General features: G+C 45.2%; 1 long non-coding RNA gene across 1 annotated transcript; it reads left to right on the plus strand.

Moving 5' to 3' along the window:
* The first annotated feature begins 1,958 nt into the window (after window positions 1-1,958).
* Window positions 1,959-10,267, plus strand: LOC142776626 (uncharacterized). Its single transcript, XR_012887687.1, has 3 exons — window positions 1,959-2,059; window positions 8,054-8,098; window positions 9,993-10,267. It is a non-coding gene; the product is annotated as an uncharacterized LOC142776626 (long non-coding RNA).
* The last annotated feature ends 618 nt before the right edge of the window (window positions 10,268-10,885 follow it).

Below are 10,885 nucleotides of genomic sequence, written 5' to 3' on the forward strand. Positions count from 1 at the left end.
AACCACCATTGTGCATGCAGGTTTGTTGCGCAGGCGAGCTTTCTTGCAGTTTTCGCAACTCCTCAATACTGTTTTGATAGACAGTGGCAGCTGCGTGGATTCTATTACATTTTATTTATTTATTTATTTATTATTTATTTATTTATTTATTCATTTCCTCATTACTGCGGGCGATTTGAGGCCTACACAGGAAAGGCGTACACGGTAACGTATATTTCATTTACCTAATTATTTATCTAGTAGTTATGTTGCATTTCTTGATGATTACGTCTATAGACACTATATTTACGTCGGTATTCTAGAAATCGACATAGGCCATCACCATAGCCCGTTACAGAATACAGGTGGCAAGTGGCCTTGGAATACGTATATATATAGTCTTCAGGACGTTTAGGCTAAAAAAAAGACATCCTTGTTTCATTTATTTCAGCACGCATGCTGAACTTGCTAATAACATCCGACAAACGGCACAACCTAATTTTGCCGGCTGCTTACAGTAGCGTGGACACGTTCTTTTTCCTCAGGCAAGTAAATAAACGTTGGGCAACATTGCAACGTCCTTTATTTTCCTATTCTTTTTTCTAACGCATGAAGTATACTTCGAGAAATAGCGAAAGCCCGGACAATTAAGTTAGCTTCTTAATGCGTAGTACACGAACGGACAGTAACGCTGACATGTAAAACACATGCGCAAACTGTGCGTGCATTTAGAGTCCTTATGCCTGAAAGGTATTGTAACTTTGTCTCATTGCGTGCGGGGTGTAGGACTGATGAAAGAAGAGGCAAGGCAAGGTGGTGAATCAATGTAAGCATCCAGTTTGCTACACTGCACTGTGGATGGCGTGCGAAAGTAGTTTAAAAGAACACTGAAGGTTTAAAACATGACGTTAGAGCGCATAATCATAGTTTTCATAAGTCAAATTCGAAAACAGATGTAAGAGGTCTGAAAAGTGAACGCACGCAAATAGCCTTTTCTCTCTTTTTTTTTTTGGGGGGGGGGGGGGCAGAGCAAGCAACAGCGTCAGCAGCCGTATCTGCAGAACTTTCAGCACTAAGCCAGATAAACAGCGCTCTCGCAATTCGAATCTGTCAGTGACGACAACATTCCGTCTAGGCACTGCGCCGTGCTCCCGATCGGGTTGCAGAAATCAGGTGCCTTTTCTCATCTTCTAACCACTACCACCACCCACATTCCGTCGGAGTGTGGCGCGGCAAGAACCCGAAGATGGCATTCGTTCCCGTGCCCCCTAGTTTGGCACGTGTGCATGGGCAGGGCAAGACAATCTTTCATTTCGCAGATTCTAAAGCTCCTGTTGTAAGAAGCACGGAAAAAAATTTACGCCATTGCCGACAGTTATGTAGGTCTGTCTTAACCACGAAATTTGGTTGGACCTACATAACAGTAAAAGTAACACATTGTTGTCATTGTCAACAAAATAATTGCACAAACCTTGACTCAGTTAACTCGAGATAAAGAGAGAGAAAAGGAAGGAAAGGAATGAAGGTTAACCAGACGCACGCACCGTTTACCACACTGCGGTTGGGGAAGAAGATTTGAGAAGAGAGAGATGAGGGGAGGGGATAGAGCGCATCAGATCTACAGGCGGACTGAATTGCTAGCATAGGCCAACCATACGGACGTCACATGTAGCCTGAATATACGTCAAACATAAACGACAATCGGTCACGAGTTCACATCGAGATATTCTCGCTCGTGGAAAAGCGCAGCTCGACCATATCTGGAGAGGACAAGGCTACCAGTTGTGACTTGAAAATGATTTCTAACCTCCCTCTTGCTTCGACTGTCCTCTTCAGAGGCTGAATGAGTGTGGCCTACACGCGATGTGCTTCTAAAAAATCTGATAACTTCAGGCCGTGACATTTGCTTTTGCACTTTTTCTCGATTGTCATTTCAGTGTATTTTTACTGTGCCTCGCTGTGACGAAGCAAAAGGAAATATGAATAGGATCATTGTCTTCATAATCGCTATCTATCGAAGGTTGATCAGGTAAGGTGCTCTGTTTTCACTCATTTTGGGAGGCTCTTCGATATGTAAAAGGTATGTATCATAGGCTCTCCTCTCGGTGAATTGTCTGCGCGTGCAGAAGACACACACACGACATGTATGACGAGAGTGAGGTACTCAATTTTCTTCAAAATTAACGCAGTCCATCTATTTGCAGATATGCGCAGCCCGTATTATAAACGATTGGTTATTTAACGCAATAGCGTTGAAGAGTTCGTTTCACAGAAAGTCCGGCGTTGGCGTACTTGGTTGTGAGTGAAAAATCATCTTGTTCATGACCGAAAAGTCGAGAAAGATTCAAATAACTAAAAGAATAAATATTTCCGGGTCAGGGTCAGGATCAAACCCAGGACATCTGTGTGTCAAGCATATGTTCCACCGCGAGGTCACAATATCATATTGAAACTAATTCAAGAAAAAAACAAACGTCATATGAATGTTCTGTGGTGGCAGGAGTCTCATTGACACGCCACATATATTGCGTGGCAGCGTATAATCGTGTCAGGCGTCAAAACATGTTAATTGAACAACGCGTGGTTGTTTCAAAGGTCTATTCATTACAATGCGCTCAGACGTTTATTCATCAGCTCCAAAAGAATCAACAAAGCGAGCAGCTGCGTGGGTTCGCGTGTAGCCTTACGGACGTGTATAGTGGACCCTTCGCTGATTCCCGAAAGGAGGGATTATGGCGTAGGGCAACTCTAATGACTGTGCTTGCAGTAGGCATTCGGGGATACTTGTTACGCGCACAGTCGCTCGTTTCCTTACGGCATGGCTGAGGCATGCACCGAGAACCGAAGCAGGCTAGCAGTTCAGGCGGCGTTGCATACGAGGCCCGATTACGCTATCGCGATCTGCTCGAAACTCAAGCGTCTTCCAAATTTTGTATGCTGCTGGCGCTGTAAGCGAAACACCAGGGAATGAGGGAATGACCGTTCTACGACGTCCACTCGCCAGTGAAATCAGTGGTAACCACGCTATTTAAGAACTATAGTGCGCGTCATGTTTATTAACATCGAAAATATTTTATGCCGCGGCCCACCGCGGCTGCGCTGAAGTATTTCAGTGATGGATATGACGCCGTAAATATTAAGAAACAGATTTCAGAGAAAACGCAAAAAAAAAGCTGTGCCACTGCATGGGCGTCACACCTGCGACCTGAAGGGCAGCTATAGCACGTCGGGCGTGATCTAAATATCGTCGCCACCACGTCTTCAGCTGCGGGCGCTCGCTGATTTCATGATTGCGGCGCTTCGTACGTCTTGTGCTTCGACCGCAACTTGGCTTTGAGGCTGCAGCGGTTAAAGAAAGCACGAAGGTTACTTTGCCCCCTACCACTGCCACGTTTAGGAAATGACGAACAAATAAGAATTTGGCAGTTCGCGGATCGTCCTTTGTATACTTCTGCGTTAGTTTCGCGGCTCTCTCTTTAAGTTTAAGCAACGTGCTTTAAGGTTCGAGCAGTGACAGTTGTTAGTCCGCGTTTGTCCTGCGTATGCTCATTTCGTGTGCCCTTCCTGCTTGAGGTGCGCGCGGTAAGTTTCGAGCTGCCTGCCGTTCTTCGCGTGACGTCACAATTTTTTGCTGTGGCATTCACTCCCTCGCCCTTGTGGCGAAACAAGGCGCAATAAACGCCCAATTGCCTCTGTGAACACGCGTTTCACTTTTATGTCTAACCGATTTTTATAGACCGAGGGATCAGCCATGTTTCTTTTTTTGCCAAACTACTGCTCGTTGTACAGCTTCGAATATATATATTTTTAATTCTATCCTACTGTCGCGGTAAACCTTTTTTTCGTGTTGGGATCAACTTCTCTGCAATAAAAAATGACTACTATAAGGTGCTACCGGTAGATAATAAGGAGGTTGCAAAATATCCTGCTTTAATTATGTAGTCGTATTTTCATTTACCTTGCTGGAAATTGTATTTTAACAGAAAATACACAGCTCAATAGGTAAAACGCTAGAATGCTGCTTGGAGTACAAATGTAGTCCCCTAATGACATGAGTACGTACCTAGTTAATGCTATATTAGTTAATGATATATTAGGTAATTATTATCGTTATATTAGAAAAACTTTGTGCTATATTTGGTCATTCTACCTTGACATTCATATTGTGTTCTTCAGAAAAAAAAGAAACAGTTCCTTATTTTTCACCTACACTCAGCACCACATCATGCAAAAAATTATCTCTCTTTCTGAAATCAGAAAAAGAAACCTCCCTAAATTCATTTGCCATATACATAATGATTTCATCGGTACCGCTTAAGTAAGTGATTTATTTCTAACAATAAAATATTGTTATCCATCAGTCACTGACTCGATTATTATAAAGTGCTTTGCAATAAAGATGCCGTGCAACACTGTTTAGAGCAATCATCAAATGTTTCCATCAGAAGAGTTTATTGCCTCTCAAATTGACTATACTGCAAAAAAAAAACACTTTAAAGTCCTATAAATACTTGCGGAGTTAAAATAATTTGTCGCACGTCTCTCTCCTCTTGTACGAGCGAGCGAACTCAGAGCTATGCTGATGCATAACTTTCAGCCATGCATCTGCATGAAAAGGGGACACGAGTAAATTGGCGTGAACTTTATTAAGGTTCTCAGGGAGGAAAAACGGTGCTTAAGGCCCCAACAATCAATCTGGCGGCTTCACCCAGATCGGGGCTGGTAGACACAGTCCTTCGGCGACGGCCCGGGCCCTCTTGACCGCCTTGAGCTGAGCGATGAGCTCTGTCCCAGGAGGACTGGTTAGAAAAACATGTGCCCGCGTGGGCAGAGCCAGAGCATGTGCTCGAAATTGTTCTATTTGTGTACACCGTGTGGGCATAGAGTAGGAAAGGCAGGATTGATCCTGCTTAGTGTCGTTGGTTTGATGTGTCTGCGACTGTCTGCAACAACGCCCGTTCGTTAGCACGCGCCATGACCTTCAGCATTTTTTTTCGAACGCGCAGTTTACTTTCACGGTGATCGTGAGCGAGCGTGCAGGCACATCGCAGCGTCCCACGGCGGCCACGGTAACTATATATGCAGCACATGACGTTTAAATCTGCCAATGGCCGCAGTTAACATTGGGCTGATGGATGTAATCCCGATAATACAGATAATCACGACGACACGTTGAAGGACAGGACTGCTTGCTCACTTCCTGGCAAACTTCAGTTTATTCACACACTGATAATCATTTAGAAACAAACGCTATGGTGGCAACTAAACCAACCACACAGTAAGCACTAGCCTGTATTAATATTAACGTCGGGGTTATTTTCCGAGCCCTTCGTATACTCCACACATCGGCACCTACTTCTCGATGTAGTATCAACCTTGGATCAGAGTCTGCGCTAAGCACGACCTCTACAGTCCCGCTTCCCGATCCCGTTCTCGAGCACCAAACTTCCCTTCTCTCCATTTCTCTTCATTAAATACGTCCCGTCTCATCTGAGACAGCCTCGTGGGACGAACCCCTACTCGATGCTCCACCAATGCAGCGAAAAACTGCCCTTTCCTCAGAGATGGGTCTCCGCCTCTGCATTCCCACACTTTTTTATCCTCGGAGCATCGGCTAAGAAGAACTTGGTCATTTCGTCGACGTACAGCTTAAAAGATACCTTCATGCGACAACAAGGCTGTCTAGACGGCCGGTTGGCGGTCTGGCGTTAGTGTACACGATTCTGCCGTATATCCACACATATTGTTACAGCATACATGGCGCCACATTATCTTGTCGGGAGCGGTGTCACGATAGTGACCACTTATTTCTCAGTCTGGCTCACCGTGAGAGCGCTACCACCGTGCGGGTGACTCCCCAGCACAAGGTGCGATGAACAAAGGCTCACGGGGTTTGACGACAAAGACGCGGTCTGAGAAAAACAGCTTAGTCCACGTCTGGGCAGCCTCTTTTCATTAACTTTCCTTTTCATTGGGCGCCGTCTACGGACTGGCCATCCTTCGCGTGCCCCAAACATAACTTCCACGGTCTGAGGTGTTGTGGTTTCATCGTTTCTGTTTATGATATAATTTGTTGAGAGGAGAGGGAGCGATTTCTAGCTAACTGTGAATTGTGAATTTCAGGCCACGTGCCGCGTTTTAATGTTTGGCTCAAGCGTTCTCAGGAACCTCGACCACCAATCGAGCGCATTTTCTGAGCATGCTCAAAAAGCTTGGGTTCCTTTAATGTAGAGTCTGTTGGTCTTGTGCTGAAATCTGATAATGTTGAATACTAAACCAGTTTACGGTTGAACAATGTATACCGGTTCCATAGTATATGTTGAGTCTATGTTTTTTATATCGTCCATATTTGTAACCTTATTAGGCACAAGAAGTTGAAAGTTAAGTTAACTGCAGCCCGCTTGTTGGAGAGAAAAGTTGGTAATTGACACATGACATTGTCAGAAGCCGCCAGAGAGGGAGGCACCAATAATAGGCCATGAGAGTCTATACTGGCGCAGTAATGATTGTATTTTGTTTTACGCGCTAAATATATATAACTATTGTTAGGGGCACAGCTGCAAACCTGCCAGTCAAACGCTTAAAAAACGTCTAAAGCAATCGTCGGATTGTACATGCCATAACAATGACGTGGCCGTTAGGCAAGTAATTGTGGGGGTGGACACCAGAATAACTACAACAACCTGGTGCTCAATAACGTGAACTTAAAGCCGATGTCACATGGTGCACTGCTGATCGCGATTAAAGCCCGATCAGGATCAAATTTCTCACCAGCGGCTGGCTTCCTTCCGCAGCTTCCATGAAGGATATAGTCACGTGGTCAAAGAATGTCATCCGAACCATCGCGATTAAAAGTAACCTTGTGACGCTATCATATGCGCACGCACATGTTGCTTGCATCATCTGAAACTAAATGCAGCAGCCTCTCTGACTGGCGATAGAACCCCCGTCATTCAGCTGAGCAACGCTAAACTTTAAGATTACCAGCGCTGCACCACGAGTGAGATGGCCCTTGTAGAGGCGTGGATACGCCCACAGTTTGTCTTTTGTCACGTTCTTTTTTCGTCCTCTTTGTCATCACGTGCATCTTCGTGCTTCCACGTTTCGTAACCGGACCGGATGCGAAATCGTTCTTCCAGAAGTTCAACGAAGAAATTGCGGAAAACTGGTGGCATCTGATCATTCCGATAAGAAATTTCTTTTGCATGACCGAGATGGTAAGAGCACTCGAAGCTTAATATATTGAGAGCTCAAATGAGTAGCGTTGGTAAACTGGGGGAGAGGGAGGGGGCGTATACCAAATCAGTGATGTGCCGCGTATTGCTAACATTAGCGTTTATACGCGGTCATAAATATATAAAATTTAGGGAAGAATATGAATCCTACTCGAGAGCGGGTACTTGTCAGGCCGAGACGAAGATTATGTTTGGTTCTCTCAGCGCTTAGGCTGAATCCGCCATGCGCACCCGAGTCATCGTCGAGGCCGCGCAGATTGCACGCGAACAGGTGTCGTGCATTAGCAAGCCCTCCGTGTCTCTGTCCGAGAAGGAACTGAGGTTCCTCAAAGGTTTTGGTGCTCGCAAGTAGTTATGTTACCTTTACTTTTCTGTTTCGATCATTTCCTTATAGACTTTTATTTGCCTTTTTCTGTGCTTTTGTTTTTCTCTTACTCATGTTTTGCTCCTTGTGCCATGTGCTTTTTTTCACATGGTTTACTGTCTCCTTTATAAATTTTCGCTCTGCGCAATGAGCTCAGTTGGAAGTTAGCACTTGTGTCCTTCGTGTCCTTCTTGTCTCTGTGTCGTCGTTATGTTCTTGTGCTATAACTATTGTCATGCCACTTCCAAGATCACTGCTACATTTTGCGCAACTAATATACACACACACACACACACACTTTATTCGCGCCAACGATGGTGGCACTGCGAACGGCGCTCCGGAGATGCGATCCGGGGGATGCAGCTATTGGCGTCGGACATAGCCTCTGGCTAGAAGAGCGGCATTTTCATTATAGTTCACTCGTGTGGCGCCGCGATCCTTGATTAGTAATTGTATTGTCTTGTGTTCTGTACAGATGGCTGCCAGCATCGCAGGAGCTCAAGAATCGTTTGCATTTATTGTAAGTTCTATAGCCATCGTAGTCATAATCATTACCCGAGTTGGTATATTGTAAATCACTGGGCTAGGTGACGTTGAAATATCTTACCGAAAGCGCGAACGTCTCGCCAAGCCAACCAACGAGAGTCTGGGCTTCTTTGAAAGCGAAGCGTGACCAATTTGAGGCCTTATTCGCAAAATCAGGCGTTGTATAGGCAAACAGCACTTGGCTTGGACGAAAAATTTCACTTCGTTGCCAATCGTATAGTCATGTTAAAAACTGTATACAAAACATTTATTGACAAAAATAAATTGATAAGTTCACCGACAAGGGAATTATTACAGACAACCAGCGTGAAATTGACGAGTTAGCCTTGTATATTAAAACATGTTTACGTGTTATCAGCACCGAATGAAGTTTGAGCAGCGGTGCACGTGCTGCAGTTTGCAGCTTCGCGATTTGAGATGCGCTCATGCCATGTTCGCCGCTCGTGCACCATGCACATTCATGATTTCAATCCGCAATGCTGCTGCTGGTACATTGTAAGGTTGCCTAGCCGAATGTGCGTGCATGTCAAATGTGATCGACTGTACGGTGCGCACTCTACCGTTGTTGATTGATATGTGGGGTTTAACGTCCTAAAACCACCATATGATTATGAGAGACGCCGTAGTGGAGGGCTCCACGAATTTTGACCACCTGGGGTTCTTTAACGTGCACCCAAATCTGAGCACACGGGCCTACATTTCTGCCTCCATCGGAAATGCAGCCACCGCAGCCGGGATTCAAGCCCGCGACCTGCGGGTCAGCAGCCGAGTACCTTAGCCACTAGACAACCGAGGTGGGGGGATATACCGTTGTTATTGGTCTATGCACTCCGCTGTTCGCATTTTATTTGACGCCGATAGTACGACGATAGTTACAGCGCAAGTACAAAACGATGGCACAGAGACAAGAAGGACACGAAGGACCCATCCCACAGTGGCGCAGCCTGATCAGATGGGTGGTTTGGGCAGTTCAAACGCACGCACCTCCCAGTTTTCATTCAAGTTTTGAATGTGTATATATTTATACGGGCACACAAACAAACAGAAGCGTGAACATAGATAAAAAGGGTCGGGCCCCCATCCCCGACTCATGAAAGATTTTCTGGCTATTTCTTCCTCACTGCTTTCTAGTAGAGTTCAGAAGGTGCTGCAAAATAGTAACGTAGCAGTCAGCTTCGAAGCATCGAGCGAATTTTGTCAAAGCTCTCGCTACAATGACTTCACGCTCCAAAAGGGGGAAGATGCCATGGCGGCCGCATTTCGTTGGCGGCGAGATGCTGTGATCTTGTGCACCAATACTTACGTGTACGTTGAAGAACCTCATGGTGGTCGAAATTTCCGCGGCCCTTATAATCACTATGGCGTCCCTTATAATCATATAGTGGTTTTAGGAGGTAAAAGACCAAACGTTATTATTATTACACGTTAGCAAGAGGGTGAGAGAAATCCTCGCGAATTTCTTGCTTTTTGACCAACCAGCTTTGGGCCGTCCGGCAGGCCTAAGATGCCGCCCGGGTCCAAGGACTTCGAGCGGTAACCTGAGGCACCACCATCATCATCTAAAGAGGGTGGAAAGAGACAGGAGTTAATACCTTCTTCCCCCACTTCACCCGAAGGAAACTGCTCAACTTCAACTTGATAAAGTTTATTTATTCATATTCGTGCACAGCTAAGTTTAACGTTTCCTTCTGAAATCAGCCTTGAAAGACGCTATAGCGATAAAACACTCAGAGTTTTAACCGGTGTAAACTGCGAAAAACAGAGGCCCATGTGAGTCGTGTTGATTGGTACTTCTGAATGAAAAACCAAACAAAAATATGTTTTGTATAACTTTAGCTGACCCTGTTCTTTGGTGTGTTCGTCTGAAGCAACATTCAGGGGTAAATGGCGTTCCTCGCTTCTGAAGCTCCGACTGCCACCATTGACAAGCTTCTTTTCCGAAAACTCCTGGGATGGAGGAGACCCGCAAAGCAAGAGTCACACCCGGATGCTGGCAGAGTAGCAAATGTGCAGAAACAAATTCCACCATTGTGGTCTAAACTTTATTATCCTATTTCTGTCCGTTTCTTTTCCTTTCGCTATTCTTTGTTTTTTCTGTAATTTGAATCGTAAAAGAGCCGCATCTGCATGGCTGCGGTCACCTTAAGCGCCAGCGGGTGGCGTGCAGCGAGTGGCGGCTGCCCCTTCGTTGGATTCCTCGCCGTGCAGAAACATTGTCATGCGGACGAATATTTCAATAAACATGTTTGAGAATAACCCGTGTGAGCGTCATGAAAAATGTGGACTTAAGATGCCTACTTGTTTTTGTTGTATATATCTTGCATGACGAAATCCGAACTTTAAGCATTATTGTATCGCATTAATATATCAACACTACTCTTCCTGTGCGATTTGAAGGTTATCGCGCGAGCGTCGACTGAAAACTACAACAGCGCCGCGTCCCAGAACACCCTTTCCAGGAGAGGTTGGTACACGTTTCATAATCATATAGTGGTTTTGGGACGTTAAACCCCACAAATCAATCAATCAGGTTGGTACACGGAAGCTTCCTTCACTCTTTTTAGTGTTCCCAAGCCTCCATGACTCCCGTCTGAGGAATCTCTTTAAACATAGTAGTGCCAAGATCCAGCTTTAAGACATTTTTCCCGGCAATTTCGTAATCGCTCGCACAAAGGTGACACTCGATAGCAACGAACGAAACAATCGTAATAATGAGAAAAGGTGTTTGCCGAAGGGGCTATTCTTGTGAGACGGAACAGAC

Source organism: Rhipicephalus microplus, chromosome X, assembly GCF_043290135.1.
Source record: "Rhipicephalus microplus isolate Deutch F79 chromosome X, USDA_Rmic, whole genome shotgun sequence".
Taxonomy (NCBI): Eukaryota; Metazoa; Arthropoda; class Arachnida; order Ixodida; family Ixodidae; genus Rhipicephalus; species Rhipicephalus microplus.